The sequence below is a fragment of the Ambystoma mexicanum genome, chromosome 3q, assembly GCF_040938575.1.
Source record: "Ambystoma mexicanum isolate Mex_15411 chromosome 3q, UKY_AmexF1_1, whole genome shotgun sequence".
Classification (NCBI taxonomy): domain Eukaryota; kingdom Metazoa; phylum Chordata; class Amphibia; order Caudata; family Ambystomatidae; genus Ambystoma; species Ambystoma mexicanum.
Window position 1 is genome coordinate 953,822,482 of NC_090926.1, and position 16,312 is coordinate 953,838,793.

Consider the following 16,312-nt stretch of genomic DNA (forward strand, 5'->3'; position numbering starts at 1 on the left):
TCTTGAGCGAAGCTTTATGACGGTTTTCGGCCAGATGAATAAGTAACAATACAGTGCCTTCTTTACAAGCACTTTCAGAATCTGCAGCCAAAAGCAAATCATCGACATACTGACGTAATGTACAAGTAGGTGGCAATTCAAGGGTGTCGAGCTGCTCTTTCAAAGATCTACTATAAATGCTTGGACTTTCAGTATACCCTTGAGGTGCCCGAGTAAATGTAAATGAACGTCCTCCCAAGGTGAAGGCGAACAAATATCTACTCTCCTTGTGTATAGGAATGCTAAAGAAAGCATTCTTTAAATCCACAACACTAAAGTGCGTAGCCATAGCAGGGATCATTGTTAGTATCGTTGTTACATCAGGCACAATTGGAAATTGTGAGGCGACAACTTTGTTAATAGCACGAAGATCAATTATGAACCGGTATGGGATTGCATTGTCGCCTTTCTTGTATACAGGCAAAATCGGGCTGTTACATAAACTACGTGCAATCTCCTTGATCACCCCTCGGTGCAGAAAATCGGAGACAGTGCACTTCAAAGCACGCTCGCCCTCAACTGATATTTTATATTGCGGAATGCGTGGTAGTTTAACTCCATGTTTCAAAACTATTTTAATGGGCTCAAACTGTAGTACCCCAACATCATTGTCGTCAACCGCCCATAAACATTCTGGGACAACACTAAACTCAGGAGGCAATGGTCGAGTCAGAAACTGGGAACTGGGAAGTTGCTGTGGTGAAACCGTCAGTCGTACTCCATCAGAGGAACAATGAATTACTGCATTCAGTTTCTTTAACAAATTTAACCCCAGCAAATTCTCTCCACAGTTCGAAGTCAGAAGGAAAGGGCAATGATCCGTAAAGGGACCCAAGGAAACAGACACCGGCGAAGAAACCGGACAGACAATTGGTATACCAGAAAACCCTACAGAAACATTTGTTTGCCCTGACAGTGGAATGTTTGGAACCCGGGAATGATCAATGGAGCACTTCTGTGCTCCAGTGTCTATCAAAAACTGATGTTTCCTATTCCCCACTAACAATTCAACGTAGGGACCTTTCTGATTAACGGGAATAGGTGAGGGTTCCAAACCCTGCTTCGGGCAGTCCTAACGAAACAAAATGTTATCGGAAAGAAACTCTTCAGAAAGGTAGGCAGCAGAAGGGTGATCAAATATGTTTCTTGCATCCACACTCGAAGTCTGATTTTCCTGTGAAAAAGGTTGCTGAGGATCTTGTGAAAACTGACCTAAATCAGGGCCCCCTGCTCCAGGGCGACCTCTAGGTCGTCTACCCATACTCCCAAACGCATTGTTTGACCTTTGTCGAAGGACGGGGCACTGTGCTCACCAATGACCTCCCTGGCTGCAATAGGCACATTGATTAACATTCACAGGACCCAAAGGAGCGTTTCCTTTTGGGACATACTGACCTCTGATCTGTGAAGTACCTCCTCTGGGATTTCTAAAAATTTGTTGTAACAATACTTTAGTCTTCAAATCTCCTTTCCTCTTCTCTATTTTCTTCTTTTCATTATTAACACGGTTCTCATAATACTGAGCCATGTGCAAAACTTCAGATTGTGATTTCGCCTGCCAAGCGCTCTCAGAGGACATAATCTGTGACTGGATGTCGGGCAACAATCCACGTACAAATTTGTCCACAAACAACCTTTTCCCAGACTCTGTACCCAAGTCCTGTCCACTGAAGTCAGAGAATACCTGTTCGAATCGATTAAAGAATTCGGTGGCACCTTCAGTTTTTCCTTGAACACAGGCCGTAAGCTTGTCCCAAATAATTCTTTTCTCAGGAATTATGGTTTTCAATTTTGCGACAATTCTATCAGGCAAAGTATTACCTGAGGTGGTTTCTCACCAGCTGGTCTTTCCCCATCAAACCTAGTCATGTTAGCCCACGTATCTCCCAACCCTTGCACATCGTCTATTGTCCGAACCTGCTTCCATAAATCTACGGTAGGAGTAGAGGGAATAGCAAGTCAATATCACTTAAGGTGAACACAGAGGACTGCAAAACGGACTCCATCTCTTTGTAGAATCATGTCGGGTTTTTCCTGATATCGGGAATTGATTGTCTAATAGTGTTCACTTCCTGTCGTGAAAACGGGATGTGAACAAATTGTGATACATAATGCGCAGGGATATCCACAGCGGGTGCACCAGTCCCAGCGTTAGCGGGAATCTCAACCTTCGGGACAAATGTCGGAGGAACCTCTCGCATAGGCAACTGAGATGTAGGTAACTCTGACCGCTTACTAAGCAACAGAGCCAGGTCGAGCGCTAAGGCAGTCGAAGAAGTGTCAGACGAAAAAGCCCTTTTACAAATTCCCAATAACTCTATAGGACAACTAACCTTCTTCCTTACACATTCTTCATGCAGGTACTGTACCATTACCTGAATCACCTTCCTTTGCATTTCTACTGTATACTGACTATACGTGTCATATACTTCATCTGGCGGTATCGATGAATCTGAGATCCATCGAATCGCATCTTTGGTACAAATTCGTATTTCCTCAGGTGCCGATCTACGGCACGGAAGGAACCGTTTCTGCACATACATACTGTCGTCATGATCATCCTCATCTTGTGATTTCTCAAAGTCCCTCCTATACTCAAACAATCTTTCAACATGACCATGTACTTTCTCCTCTGTGTCCCTCGAAAGTGCTAAAGCATTTAGATCCCTCACCCCTTGTGGGAGATCCGAATTTTGTAATCTACCCCACATCACACATAAATGAGTCCCCAAACCTTCGATAAAAACATTTGAAAATTGTTCAAATTTGATAATGTGGAAAAACGTTAACTTGATCACCTTCTTCCATACAGTGCTTAGCCCATGCAAATAATTCTTGTTTCTTGTCTGCGGAAACAGTATTACGAGTGACAATCTTTGACCCCGCACCCTGATCAACTTCAGTCAATACAGAACCACTCAGGAGCGGAGGTGTGGGCAAATTCAATAAGGGTGCAACTATCGGCGCAAGAGAAAGGGGTGGCGGGATAGGTGGAGGAACAACAACTAGGGGAATAGGAACAATAGGCTGTACAGGGGGAACAGGAATAACAGCAGGAACAACAGCAGGAATGGGCAGAGCACCCGGGAGAGGATCATACGGAGGTGGCGCAGAGGCACCAGGCCTGCGTTCGTTTAACAATTTTTCAATAAAATCTTCAGAAACATGGAAATCTTTAGAGGGATACATTTTCTGGATACCTAGTGAAAAAGCCCTATCCATATTTTTGACTGACTCCGAATGTTTTTCCTTATTATATAACAACACCTTTTCGGCATTTGTTTTATGACGGCGTGCATGTTTATCCCTACTTTTAAGCTGCTGCAACGCTTCTTTTTTCCAATTCTGCAAAACATCAAATGCTGCAGGTCTGGCCTTCTTTTTTAGCAAGACCGATTCTAGGTATTCAATACGGGGGATCTCGAAACTACCATTGATTGACCACTGAAATTCGGAGGCATGTCTGGTTTGTCTGTGCCAAATATCATTAAATACTATACTTCCAATGCCATACTTACAGTACATAGTACATGCCGGCGACCCCTCCTGTGGTGCCGGGCTGCTAAATTCCAAAGATTGTCGATCGCTGCGGAACAGAGCCCTAAAGCAGCTAGACAATTTCCCAGGCATTTCACAAAAAATTGGTGTTACCTGGTCAGTAATTGTGTCTGCAGATACAATACGCCAAATTCAAATTGTCAGGGTTAAATTAAGAGCCGGGTCATGACTGCACCTGACCAAACCTAAGGAGGACCGTACGGTTTACCAAAGAACTTACCTAACAAATTTTACCTCGTGTTTGGTGGTTTTGACAAATCTGCCCGCCTCAAAAATGGACCCTCGTCAAGATGCCGTGTCAGACCACACGACTATCGTCCAAGGATCGGATCGTGCAGCGCTGCCGAGGTATCGTGTCTCGTTCAGTCGGGCCCGCAGTATCACACTGTCCGATCCCAGTTTGATAGTCTGCGTCAACCTTCAATTGAATCAATCCTGAGGGTCCCTATTCAATCCTGAGGGATTGAATAGGGACCCGGCATCAATCCTGAGGGTCCCTATTCGGGCGCCAACTGTGAAAACATAAAAATAATATGAGGCCGGGAAGCCCAAAAAGAAACACACCAACACAGGTTACAAAGAACATACAAGTGCTTTATTTAAAAGCTACAACAGTTACCAAAGTCAATTGACAAACGGATAGCTATTCGGCTCTCAGAGTAACGTAACGAACTCCAACGAAAGTTCAATGCATTAGTAAGAGAGACCGTACATTGGAATACTTGGGTCTTTTATATGGTTTGTCCAGCCCTTGGCCAACCCTCTCGCGGGTTAACCATTATAGGAGTCGGGCCTATGGGTTCCTAGCTAGGTCAATCCTATAATATATGCATTTTGATTAGTTTCACTGATATAGTTGTACATTTACACATAGGTCAACAATAGGACAAGGTCTCAGTTCGCGACCCCGACAAGTGGCCTGCAGGCATATTAATTATTCGTGTGTACGGAGGTCACAACGGCCAGAATCTTACTGAGAATGTCATTTGGCCTCCATTTTGATGTTCAGGGTGACTTCCATATTACAAGAGAACCCAAAATGGCGGTTTAATCCAAGATGGCGACTTACATTACTGTCTCTAAGGTCAAGACCTTGCCGCGGAGTTTGTTCGCATATGATGTTTTAGACAACTTGGCGTAGGCCAATACACATACAATTGCTGCGATAGGAGGCATAATATTGTTTCAATTCCGACATACCAACCTGTCTAGTACAGACTTATACCAAATGTTGTGTTCCAATTGCCACAAGGTCAAGGTTGCTGTAGTCTCCCAAAGGGTACTGCACACAATCTTGCCTATCAAACAGTGTACTTACAAATGTTAAAAAAACGGACATATAGAAACCTTCTGAAGCTTGTCCTGTCCTATGTAAGAGAACATGGCATAGAATGGTTTGATATGGCCATATTTTTTGAGACAATTGACATGTTTAGGTCATAGGAGCCCAGTTCATGAGAAAGAAACGCGAATTACAGTGTGAAAAGAAATATCTGACTTGAGATGTGAAGAGGTAGTTTAGGGTAAATTATAGTTTGAGAGGGTGAGAGTTTTTGATCAATCATTATGGAATGCGTTTTTTAGAAATGGTATCCACAGGCCTTCAACAGGAATGCAGTTTCTTGCCCATGTATACAATTCCTACATCGAAAAGTATAACAATTGGACTTTAATATGTGTACCTTTTTCGGCCTTGTCCTTGGCAGAGGACAAATATCAAAAGTGTTTTTGCCATGATGTGTGTCGACAGTATATGCATCATTCACTGTCCTCTTATAGACATTATGCTCCTTATTACGAGTTTGGCGGCAACCCGGCGGTGCTACAGGTGGGATGCCACCGGACTAGTATCACTGTTTCCACCACCTGATATCCCGGTGCCACCAGGACATTACAAGTCACTGCAACCCAGGATATCAGGTGGTGGAAAGTGTAAGTCCCCATTCCCATGGAGTAACATAGGACTCCATGGGAATGGGGACACGGAAGGACCGGCATATTTGCTAACAGAGGTGGTACTTCCGTGACAACTCCGCCAACCGGAGCCGTTGCACCCAGCAGGTCTGACCTGCTGAAAGCAACGGCCCAGGAACACAGAGTTGGAGTGTGGCTGTCCATAAAGGGTGCTTGTACGGGGCAACCGACCCCTTATTTCCAGCACGCCACACATGGAATGAAGCCCATTGTGTTTATTTGTGACTAGTGGGCGCACTTCAAATATGGCTAATGCCTTGGACAATCATGAATGTATGACGAGGGTGTACCGTCACTGTTAATGCATATTGTGTTATTCCATTGAGTATGTTGCCTGTAAAGTTGTACCTACAATATGTATAAACTGTATATTGATAAAGGCATGGTGAAGCACTGTGCCCCATGTCCCTACATTAACTATATATCGATAGTGTCATGATAACATGACATGGTGTAACACTGTTCCCCAAGGCCATGCCCCATGGACATGCAATGGGGTAAATCAGCTAATGAGCCTGGATGGAGAACAGGCCCAATAGCTAATTTGGGTGGTTCGGCAGGGCACAGGGAATTGTGAAAGGCCAGGCCCTGGGAAAACTGTCTATTGGGCACTGTGCAAGCTATGCGCAATGGCCAATGGACAAGACATGCCCAAACAAAGTGGAAATAGCCATTGGCTCATGGACTGGCAGTGATTGTAACGTGCCCAATTATTGTGGCCAAAGGCCAAGCCCAGTTGCCATTTTGGGAACCTTGGTGAGGTCAGTAGCATGACCAAAGGCCATGCCTATGGCAAAGTACCGATAGGGAATTGCCATAGACCGTGCCCTGTGGGTAATGGTGATATGATATTGCATATCATTACACAAAAACATCCATTGGAAAAAACCTTAGGTAAAATAATATTATGGTTAAGTTGCAACCCAAGGCACATTTAAAAAAAGAACTGTCTGTTACGGTCTCTAAGGCAAAGAAATCTGAACAACCGCTATAATTATACAACCATAACACTGCCACCACCATGACATGCTCATGACCCTGCATATGCCAACACAAATGACAGGTTTTATGTTTCGTGCTTCAAAAAACACGTTTGTCATTTGTTCACATTTTACTTGAGGGACAACACACAAAAACTGACCTTCTATGGCAATTATTGCACCGAAAGACGTCATGAGCAGTGCACAGCAGGGGCTGAATTATGGTGGTTTTACATAAGTGGTGGCGCAGATATGATTGCTTAAGAAAACCTTTCTGTCAAATGTTTTGGGTTTGTTATTTTGCTGTTCTTTTAAGAACGTGTTTTCCACTTCATGGTTCTGCGATAGAGGCCTGTAATAATGGAAAACGCTTAAACCAGTTTAGAACGTTGGGTACATTTTATAAATGTGGTGCTGTTGGCAGAATACTCACGAAACGTTCACAGAGTAAAAACAGTTGTGAATTTTCAAATTCATACACACATACAAAAATCGAAGGACAAAATGGGTACATCATCCAGATGAGGTTCTTTGTTGGCTCGTCTCCGCAGTCCAGCCATTCACATCAGTCTTACCTTAATGTTGGGCTGCAGCAAAATGAAAGAGAAAAATCTAACCTGCATGAGAAATGGTGTAGGTGTCTCCTACCTTGAGTGTGGAAGTGAGGGTGGAGATCAGATAAGCGCATAGTCCCTCTCTCCTGTTGCTGGTCAGCATTAAAGGAACCCAGGAATGCAGCCATCATAAAACATGATGGGAGAGAGAAAGAGCAGAATAGGGAACGATGGCTTCTGCAAAAATGCAGCCAGCTCCACATCTTGGGAAAAGGGAAAGGGAAAATGATAGGCCACATGTCTAAATGGGGAGAATCACCTCAGGTTGTGAGGAGAAAAGTGGTGAGCATTGAGAAGTGGAACGGAATGCAGTGGGAAATGCCCGTTCAGTGTAAGCATTGAGGGAATTATAAGTTGCGTGGTAGAAATATATCATACATGGAGAAAGGACCCTTCCAAAGCTAATCCTTTCCATCTCTCCTCTCTGCACTCTTCTCATGATTCGTATCATGATACTTCCCTACTACTGGCAAAAAGGAAGTAATATTCTGATGGTATTCTTTCATACTCATCTCATCCTCGTCTTCTTCTCCACCTAAATTCTCCCCCTCCCATCTTTGATTCCTCATTTCTTTCTCCTTTATCCTCATCTGACTGTTTTTTTTTCTCTGACAATATAACTTTGCTTTGCTCCTCTCTCCCTACAAAACTTTACTCTATCTTCTGGGTATCAATCCTGCCCCTTTCTCTCCTCGCTCACACTCTGACACTGCTCACATACTTGCTTATGCTCATCCCATTCATTTCCTTCTCGATCCTATGCCATCAGCAGTTATTCTCAAAATCTACGGTTTGATTCTCCCTTTCTTAACTTTGCATATTAACTCCTCTCTCTGCTGCTACTTTCACCACATCTTCTAAGAAGGTGATTTTTGTTCCTGGTTTTGTTTTTGTTTTTTTTTAACTCCCCTTTATGCCTGTTTGGTGACCAAATATTGTGCTATTTCTCTACTTCCTTACCTATCTAAGAAACTTCAGCATGTGATGCATACCCAAATCTTATCTTGTCTTGGCTCTCTTCTTCCCAATCGGGATTCCGTCCTCTTAATTCTATGGAAACAGGATCTGTCCGCCACTGTTCATCAGCCTACTCTCCTCTCCACCATCTGCTCCTTTGGTTTCTCTGGCTCTGTTTTTCACTGTTCCTCCTCTCATATCCACAATTGCTCTTTTTCGGTTCCTTGGCCTGGTGAAAATTCCCCTTCCCTTCCTTTTCTCAGTGTGCTTCCTCAAGGATCCGTTTGTGGTCCTCTTCTCTTCTCCCATTATGCGACTACCCATTCTTATTTAATCTCTCATTTTGAATGTCAGTACATGTTAATGCTGATGACTATGACATGTTTGGTGGGTGTGGGAAAGTTGGAAAAAAACAAAAAGCCAACAGATCTAGATAAGTAAAGTATGATTACTAACACTGGTGGCAGGATTATTTTAAAGCTTATGAAGTCTACCTAGTCCCAAAATAAAAGCAAAGCAATAGCCTTGCTTGACACTTGCAGGGTAATTCATAGAATTTTGCAGAAAAGTGTCGCAAGCGGCTGGCGCAGAGTGTCCGCGTGCGATTGACTGCGCCTGGCACGTGCGCTAAAACCGATTTCCGCGCACAGCGTATTCATGGATTTTAGGCTCCCAAACCAGCCGTGGTGCAGAGAATCGCAGCGACCCTGCAGCAGCGCTAGTAACGCCCCCAAGAACGCCCTCGCGCAAGGAAAAGCCATCAAAATTGCTAAATCATCGCAAAGGGCTGCGCTAACCCTGGACCAGTTCACCGGGCTGGCAAACAGCAAACGCCAAGTGGGGAACGTGTATTTCAGGGGTGCGCGGGAAGTTCCACACGCGATTGACCCCGTGCAAGCAGGGTACGTGTATTTCAGGGGTGCGCGGGAAGTTCCACTCGCGATTTCAGCAGGGTACGTGTATTTCAGGGGTGCGCGGGAAGTTCCACACGCGAATGGGCCAGTGCGAGCAGGGTACGTGTATTCCATGGGTGCGCGGGAAGTTCCACACGCGATTTCATCAGGGTACGTGTATTTCAGGGGTGCGCGGGAAGTTCCACACGCGATTGTCCCAGTGCGAGCACGGTACGTGTATTTCAGGGGTGCGCGGGAAGTTCCACACGCGATTGGCCCCGTGCAAGTAGGGTACGTGTATTTCTGGGGTGCGCGGGAAGTTCCACACGCGATTGACCCCGTGCAAGCAGGGTACGTGTATTTCAGGGGTGCGCGGGAAGTTCCACACGCGATTTCAGCAGGGTACGTGTATTGCAGGGGTGCGCGGGAAGTTCCACACGCGTTTTCAGCAGGGTACGTGTATTCCAGGGGTGCGCGGGAAGTTCCACACGCAAATTCAGCAGGGTACGTGTATTTCAGGGGTGCGCGGGAAGTTGCACACGCGATTTCAGCAGGGTATGTGTATTTCAGGGGTTCTGGGGAGTACTACACGTGAATTGGCCGTGTGGGTCCTCCCAGGTGTACGCTCCACAACCTCCACGGCCCCTGCAGGCAGCCCACAACACGGGGGACTACCCTGCACCCCTGCTCATGTCCCGATGGCAGCACATCCACCATGGGCATGCCCCCCAGCCAACCCACATGTCACCTTGCACTACTGATCAACTATGCATGTCTCCCACCACCCCCACCCCCCAGCCACCATGGGCACCCTCCACCAGGCCCCCACTCATGTCTCCCACCACCCCCACCCCCCAGCCACCATGGGCACCCTCCACCAGGCCCCCACTCATGTCTCCCACCAGACCCACCCCCAGCAGTGCAGGGGCACCCTCCACCAGGCCCCCACTCATGTCTCCCACCCACCCCCACCCCCCAGCCACCATGGGCACCCTCCACCAGGCCCCCACGCATGTCTCCCACCACCCCCACCCCCCAGCAGTGCAGGGGCACCCTCCACCAGGCCCCCACTCATGTCTCCCACCACCCCCACCCCCCAGCAGTGCAGGGGCAGCCTCCACCAGGCCCCCACTCATGTCTCCCACCACCCCCACCCCCCAGCAGTGCATGGGCAGCCTCCACCAGGCCCCCACTCATGTCTCCCACCACCCCCACCCCCCAGCAGTGCAGGGGCAGCCTCCACCAGGCCCCCACTCATGTCTCCCACAACCCCTACCCCCCAGCAGTGCATGGGCAGCCTCCACCAGGCCCCCACCCATGTCCCCTATCACCACCACACCCCAGCAGTGCAGGGGCACCCTCCACCAGGCCCCCACTCATGTCTCCCACCACCCCCACCCCCCAGCCACCAGGGGCAGCCTCCACCAGGCCCCCACTCATGTCTCCCACCACCCCCACCCCCCAGCAACCATGGGCAGCCCCCACCAGGCTCCCACCCATGTCTCCCACCACCCCCACCCCCCAGCAGTGTAGGGGCACCCTCCACCAGGCCCCCACTCATGTCTCCCACCACCACCACCCCCCCAGCAGTGCAGGGGCACCCTCCACCAGGCCCCCACTCATGTCTCCCACCACCCCCACCCCCCAGCAGTGCAGGGGCAGCCTCCACCAGGCCCCCACCCATGTCCCCTATCACCCCCACCCCCCAGCAGTGCAGGGGCACCCTCCACCAGGCCCCCACTCATGCCTCCCACCACCCCCAGCCACCAGGGGCAGCCTCCACCAGGCCCCCACTCATGTCTCCAAACCCCCCACCCCCCAGCATCCAGGGGCAGCCTCCACCAGGCCCCCACCCATGTCCCCTATCACCCCCACCCCCCAGCAGTGCAGGGGCACCCTCCACCAGGCCCCCACTCATGTCTCCCACCACCCCCACCCCCAGCCACCAGGGGCAGCCTCCACCAGGCCCCCAATCATGTCTCCCACCACCCCCACCCCCCAGCAGTGCAGGGGCAGCCTCCACCAGGCCCCCACCCATGTCCCCTATCACCACCACCCCCCAGCAGTGCAGGGGCACCCTCCCCCAGGCCCCCACTCATGTCTCCCACCACCCCCACCCCCCAGCAACCATGGGCAGCCCCCACCAGGCTCCCACCCATGTCTCCCACCACCCCCACCCCCCAGCAGTGCAGGGGCAGCCTCCACCAGGCCCCCACTCATGTCTCCCACCACCCCCACCCCCCAGCAGTGCAGGGGCACCCTCCACCAGGCCCCCACTCATGTCTCCCACCACCCCCACCCCCTAGCCACCATGGGCAGCCCCCACCAGGCCCCCACCCATGTCTCCCACCACCCCCACCCCCCAGCAGTGCAGGGGCAGACTCCACCAGGCCCCCACTCATGTCTCCCACCACCCCCACCCCCCAGCCACCAGGGGCAGCCTCCACCAGGCCCCCACTCATGTCTCCCACCACCCCCACCCCCCAGCCACCATGGGCAGCCCCCACTAGGCTCCCACCCATGTCTCCCACCACCCCCACCCCCCAGCAGTGCAGGGGCACCCTCCACCAGGCCCCCACTCATGTCTCCCACCGCCCCCACCCCCCAGCAGTGCAGGGGCAGCCTCCACCAGGCCCCCACTCATGTCTCCAACCCCCCCCACCCCCCAGCATCCAGGGGCACCCTCCACCAGGCCCCCACCCATGTCTCCCACCACCCCCACCCCCCAGCAACCATGGGCATCCCCTACCAGGCTCCCACCCATATCTCCCACCACCCCCACCCCCCGGCAGTGCAGGGGCAGCCTCCACCAGGCCCCCACTCATGTCTCCCACCACCCCCACCCCCCAGCAGTGCAGGGGCACCCTCCACCAGGCCCCCACTCATGTCTCCCACCACCCCCACCCCCCAGCCACCATGGGCAGCCCCCACCAGGCCCCCACTAATGTCTCCCACCACCCCCACCCCCCAGCAGTGCAGGGGCACCCTCCACCAGGCCCCCACTCATGTCTCCCACCACCCCCACCCCCCAGCAGTGCAGGGGCAGCCTCCACCAGGCCACCACTCATGTCTCCCACCCCCCAGCATCCAGGGGCACCCTCCACCAGGCCCCCACTCATGTCTCCCACCACCCCCACCCCCCAGCAGTGCAGGGGCACACTCCACCAGGCCCCCACTCATGTCTCCCACCACCCCCACCCCCCAGCCACCATGGGCAGCCCCCACCAGGCTCCCACCCATGTCTCCCACCACCCCCACCCCCCAGCAGTGCAGGGGCACGCTACACCAGGCCCCCACTCATGTCTCCCACCACCCCCACCCCCCAGCAGTGCAGGGTAGCCTCCACCAGGCCCCCACTCATGTCTCCCACCCCCCCACCCCCCAGGGGCACCCTCCACCAGGCCCCCACTCATGTCTCCCACCACCCCCACCAACCAGTAGTGCAGGGGCACCCTCCACCAGGCACCCACTCATGTCTCCCACCACCCCCACCCCCCATCAGTGCAGGGGCAGCCTCCACCAGGCCCCCACTCATGTCTCCCACCACCCCACCCCCCAGCAGTGCAGGGGCAGCCTCCACCAGGCCCCCACTCATGTCTCCCACCACCCCCACCCCCCAGCCAGCAGGGGCACCCTCCACCAGGCCCCCCTCATGTCTCCCACCCCTCCACCCCCCAGCATCCAGGGGCAGCCCCCACCAGGCTCCCACCCATGTCTTCCACCACCCCCACCCCCCAGCAACCATGGGCAGCCCCCACCAGGCCCCCACTCATGTCTCCCACCACCCCCACCCCCCAGCCACCATGGGCAGCCTCCACCAGGTCCTCACAATCCCCAATCATGTGCGTCATGGTCAGCCACCACAGCCAAAAAGCCCAACCAAGTAACCCATTCACCCACATGGAAAAGGAAATTACATGTTACACCCCCAATGTTCATAAAGCTAATGAACCCATGTCCGTCACACACAATGGTTGCAATTGAATGGGAAAACACCCAACATGACATGCATGAAAGCAATGAGATGATACCACACAGTGAAGTATGAAAACAAAATTGTATTAAAAAAATAAGAATGCAAATGAAATGAAACAAACTACAATGGGAATGAAAAAAAGATAAGCTGCATGTCTGTTAAAAAAATAAAAACACCAAATCCCAATCCAAAAAAATGTAGTCCAAAGTCAAATGAAAAATAAAATCAATCCAATGAAGAACTATGTACAAAACATCCAAGGGTCCATGAACCCAACTGAACAAAGGAAACCTACAAAAAACCCTAACTAAAATGCAACTATATACGAAAAGTGGAGCAGTGTCCGTCGACTCCAAATCATAAGAAAAAACAAAGGAAACCTAAAACTAAAGAACTATATACAAAGGCGGCGGGCAAGTCCAGCGGCTCACTCCGTGGTGTTCCGGGCCAGGGCATCATCGAACTCCTGTTCGATGTCCCGGAGGCTGTCCAGTTCCATGGCCGGAGGGTCCGCAGGGACGACGCCGTGTCCTCCTCCAACCCCCTGCGGATTGCCTCGAGGCACTCGGCCCGCCTCAGGGCCCTCCGCATGGAGTTCTCCGCCCTGACCATTGTGAGCCGCGCCTCTTCCGCCCGCCGCCGCTCCGCACCTATGGCGTGGCCCAACCGCTGCCACACGGAAGACACTCTCTGTCCTGGGTCCTCCGGCCCTCCGGCCGATGCCTGCCCCTCCGATGTCGAAGGCCCCGAGCCTTCATGTCTCCCACCATGTTGCTGCTCTGCCTCTGCCCGTGCACTGCCTCCTGCTGCCTGCACATCCTCCGCCGGCTGGGGTGCAGTTGTTGATGTGGCCACCCCTGCTGGACCTCCGACTCCCGACTGTAGCAGGGATGCCTCCTCCACCAGCCTGGCCGCACCGTCAGAGGCAGCTCCACAGGGCACCCAGGTGACTGATGGGTGGGAAGATGGCACAGAGGACGACTGGCGCGTAGGGGGTCCAGTTGAGGAGGGGGTCGGAGCAAGCCCCATCAGACGGAGGAATCCGGCCTGGGTGACCTGTCCCAGCAGGCTGACGTGGTCAACGAGCCATTCGAGATGACGTGCAGTCTCTCCATGAAAAGACTGCAGGTCAACTCGCATGGCCCGTTGACGCAACGCCACACCAGCCAGGACAGGCTCAACCCGGACCTGGATGGCCACGTCCGCAGGCAGAGGAAGGCCAGTTGACGTCAGCTCATCCCCTGCCTGAAAACGGGTCTGGATGTAGGCATCCCTGCTGGTGCAAGATGATGCAGGGACAGGATCGGGGACAGGATTGCACACAGGCCCCTCCGCGGCGGCCTGTGCTGCCTCCTGTCCCTGGTCCTGCACTGCACCACTAGCACCAGTGGGATACCCACCTCCAGACCCCGTCTCTGGTGCTTGCACGGCCTCCTCCTCCACCAAACCCCCCACCAACCTGGATGACTCTGTGCCATCTTCCCCTGTTGGGCCCTGTGGGGTCCCAGCTGCCCTTTCTGCTGCCGAGTAGTCCAACTCCAACCTCTGCCTCTTGGACCTCCCCCCGGCAGCTGCGGCCTGGGACGCGGCACCGGACTCCTCACTCCCCGACGAGATGACAACACGGGAGGGGAGCCGGGCCTTGCGTCTCCGGCTGGCGGTCGGATCCCCGCCGCTGTGCTCCACAGCACCTTCTCCGCCCTCTTCATCAGTTGACGCTGCAGACAGGGAGAAACAAAACACAGGCATCAGGGCACTGTACAATGGACACATACACACATGACAGTTGCACATGAGTGGCATTGGCAAACCTCAGACATGTCATCACAATCCCCAACACACATGTCATTACAACTCGCACACATGAGCCATACCACAGCCATATCGCAACTGCCACCACCATCCCTACACATACAACTGCATGAGCAGCCAAAGGGGAGCCAGACATCACATGCAACACAGGAAGTGCACCACACATGTACACACACCACCACACTTGCATGCATGTGTACACCTCTGCCAAGTGTCGCACTGTTCAGACGGGCATCCATGTCACATCTGCCAATCAGGCTTCCACATACCGCTGTCACATGCATCCATGTTGCATCACTGTTGCACCCTTGTCAAATACACACACATGCACATGTACACAGTGCTCATACATGCAGCCGAAAACAACATACATGCGTGACATCACAGACATGTCAACTTACATACACATTCATCCAAACATGTGTGCACGCACAACTGCATTTGGCATGCAAGCCTACACACACAAGCACCATCCATGTCTCACACATTACAGCCCTCGCATGTGTCAGCCCCACTGCCCTGTACACCCCCACCCATACTCGACCCCATACAAACAGATGTGCAACCTGCACAATACCGAATAATCACCACACGCACTGCTCACAATCAGAATGCATGTACACTCACCGCTCGACTCCAGACAGGTCAGCTTCTCTAGGACCTGGACGTGGAGCGCTGGGGATATGCGTTCCAGGACCCTCATCTGTTCTTCCGACAAGTGGCCCCGGCGCCCCTTGGCATCCGCTGCCTTCAAGAGGCGCCGGGCCTTGTTCAGGGTCCTGGACCTGAAGTCCTCCCAGCGCTTCCTGACATGTTGTAAGTCCCGGACTGCCACCCCCTCCGCGTTGATGGCAGTCACGATGTCAGTCCAGATCCGAGTCCGTCCTTCCTTGTCGGCGCGGGAACTTCCAAAGAGGGCATCATACTGCCCCAGGACTTGCTCCACCAGGACACCAACTTCGGTGGCACTGAAGCTGGTGCCCCTCTGCCTCTCTGGCCGGGGGTTGTCAGTGGTCACAGATGGTGTTTGCCCCGACATGACAACCCCAGAGGCAGGAGTGGGTGGGCAACTGGGTCCTGGGGCTGGGCTGTGGAGGGATAGAATCCCAGTCGGGAGTCTTCAGTTCCAGCAGGGGTGGTCACAGCAACAGCACCCCTGGCTGATGTGCAGGCAGCAAATGGCAGTGCACGTGGGCAGCAGGCAGTCAGGCAGCAGCAGATGGCAGGTGGGAGCGTGCTCGGGGCTCTGGGGGGCAGTAGTTTGGCCTTCTGGGCAGGAGCGTAGTCTTCCGTGTGGTTACGCGTGGCCAGCTTGGTACGGAGTGATTTGGCACGTGAAAATCCTGCATGTCAGCGTGAAAATCGAGGAAAGGCCCTTAGCGCGTAAGCGCGTCAGCACGCATACGCGATTCTATTGGACCAAAGGCCCTCAGCGTGTAAACGCGTCGCCAGCGTATGCGCGTCTATGAAGTCACGTGCACGTTGAATTGGGCACACGTTTCAAAATGT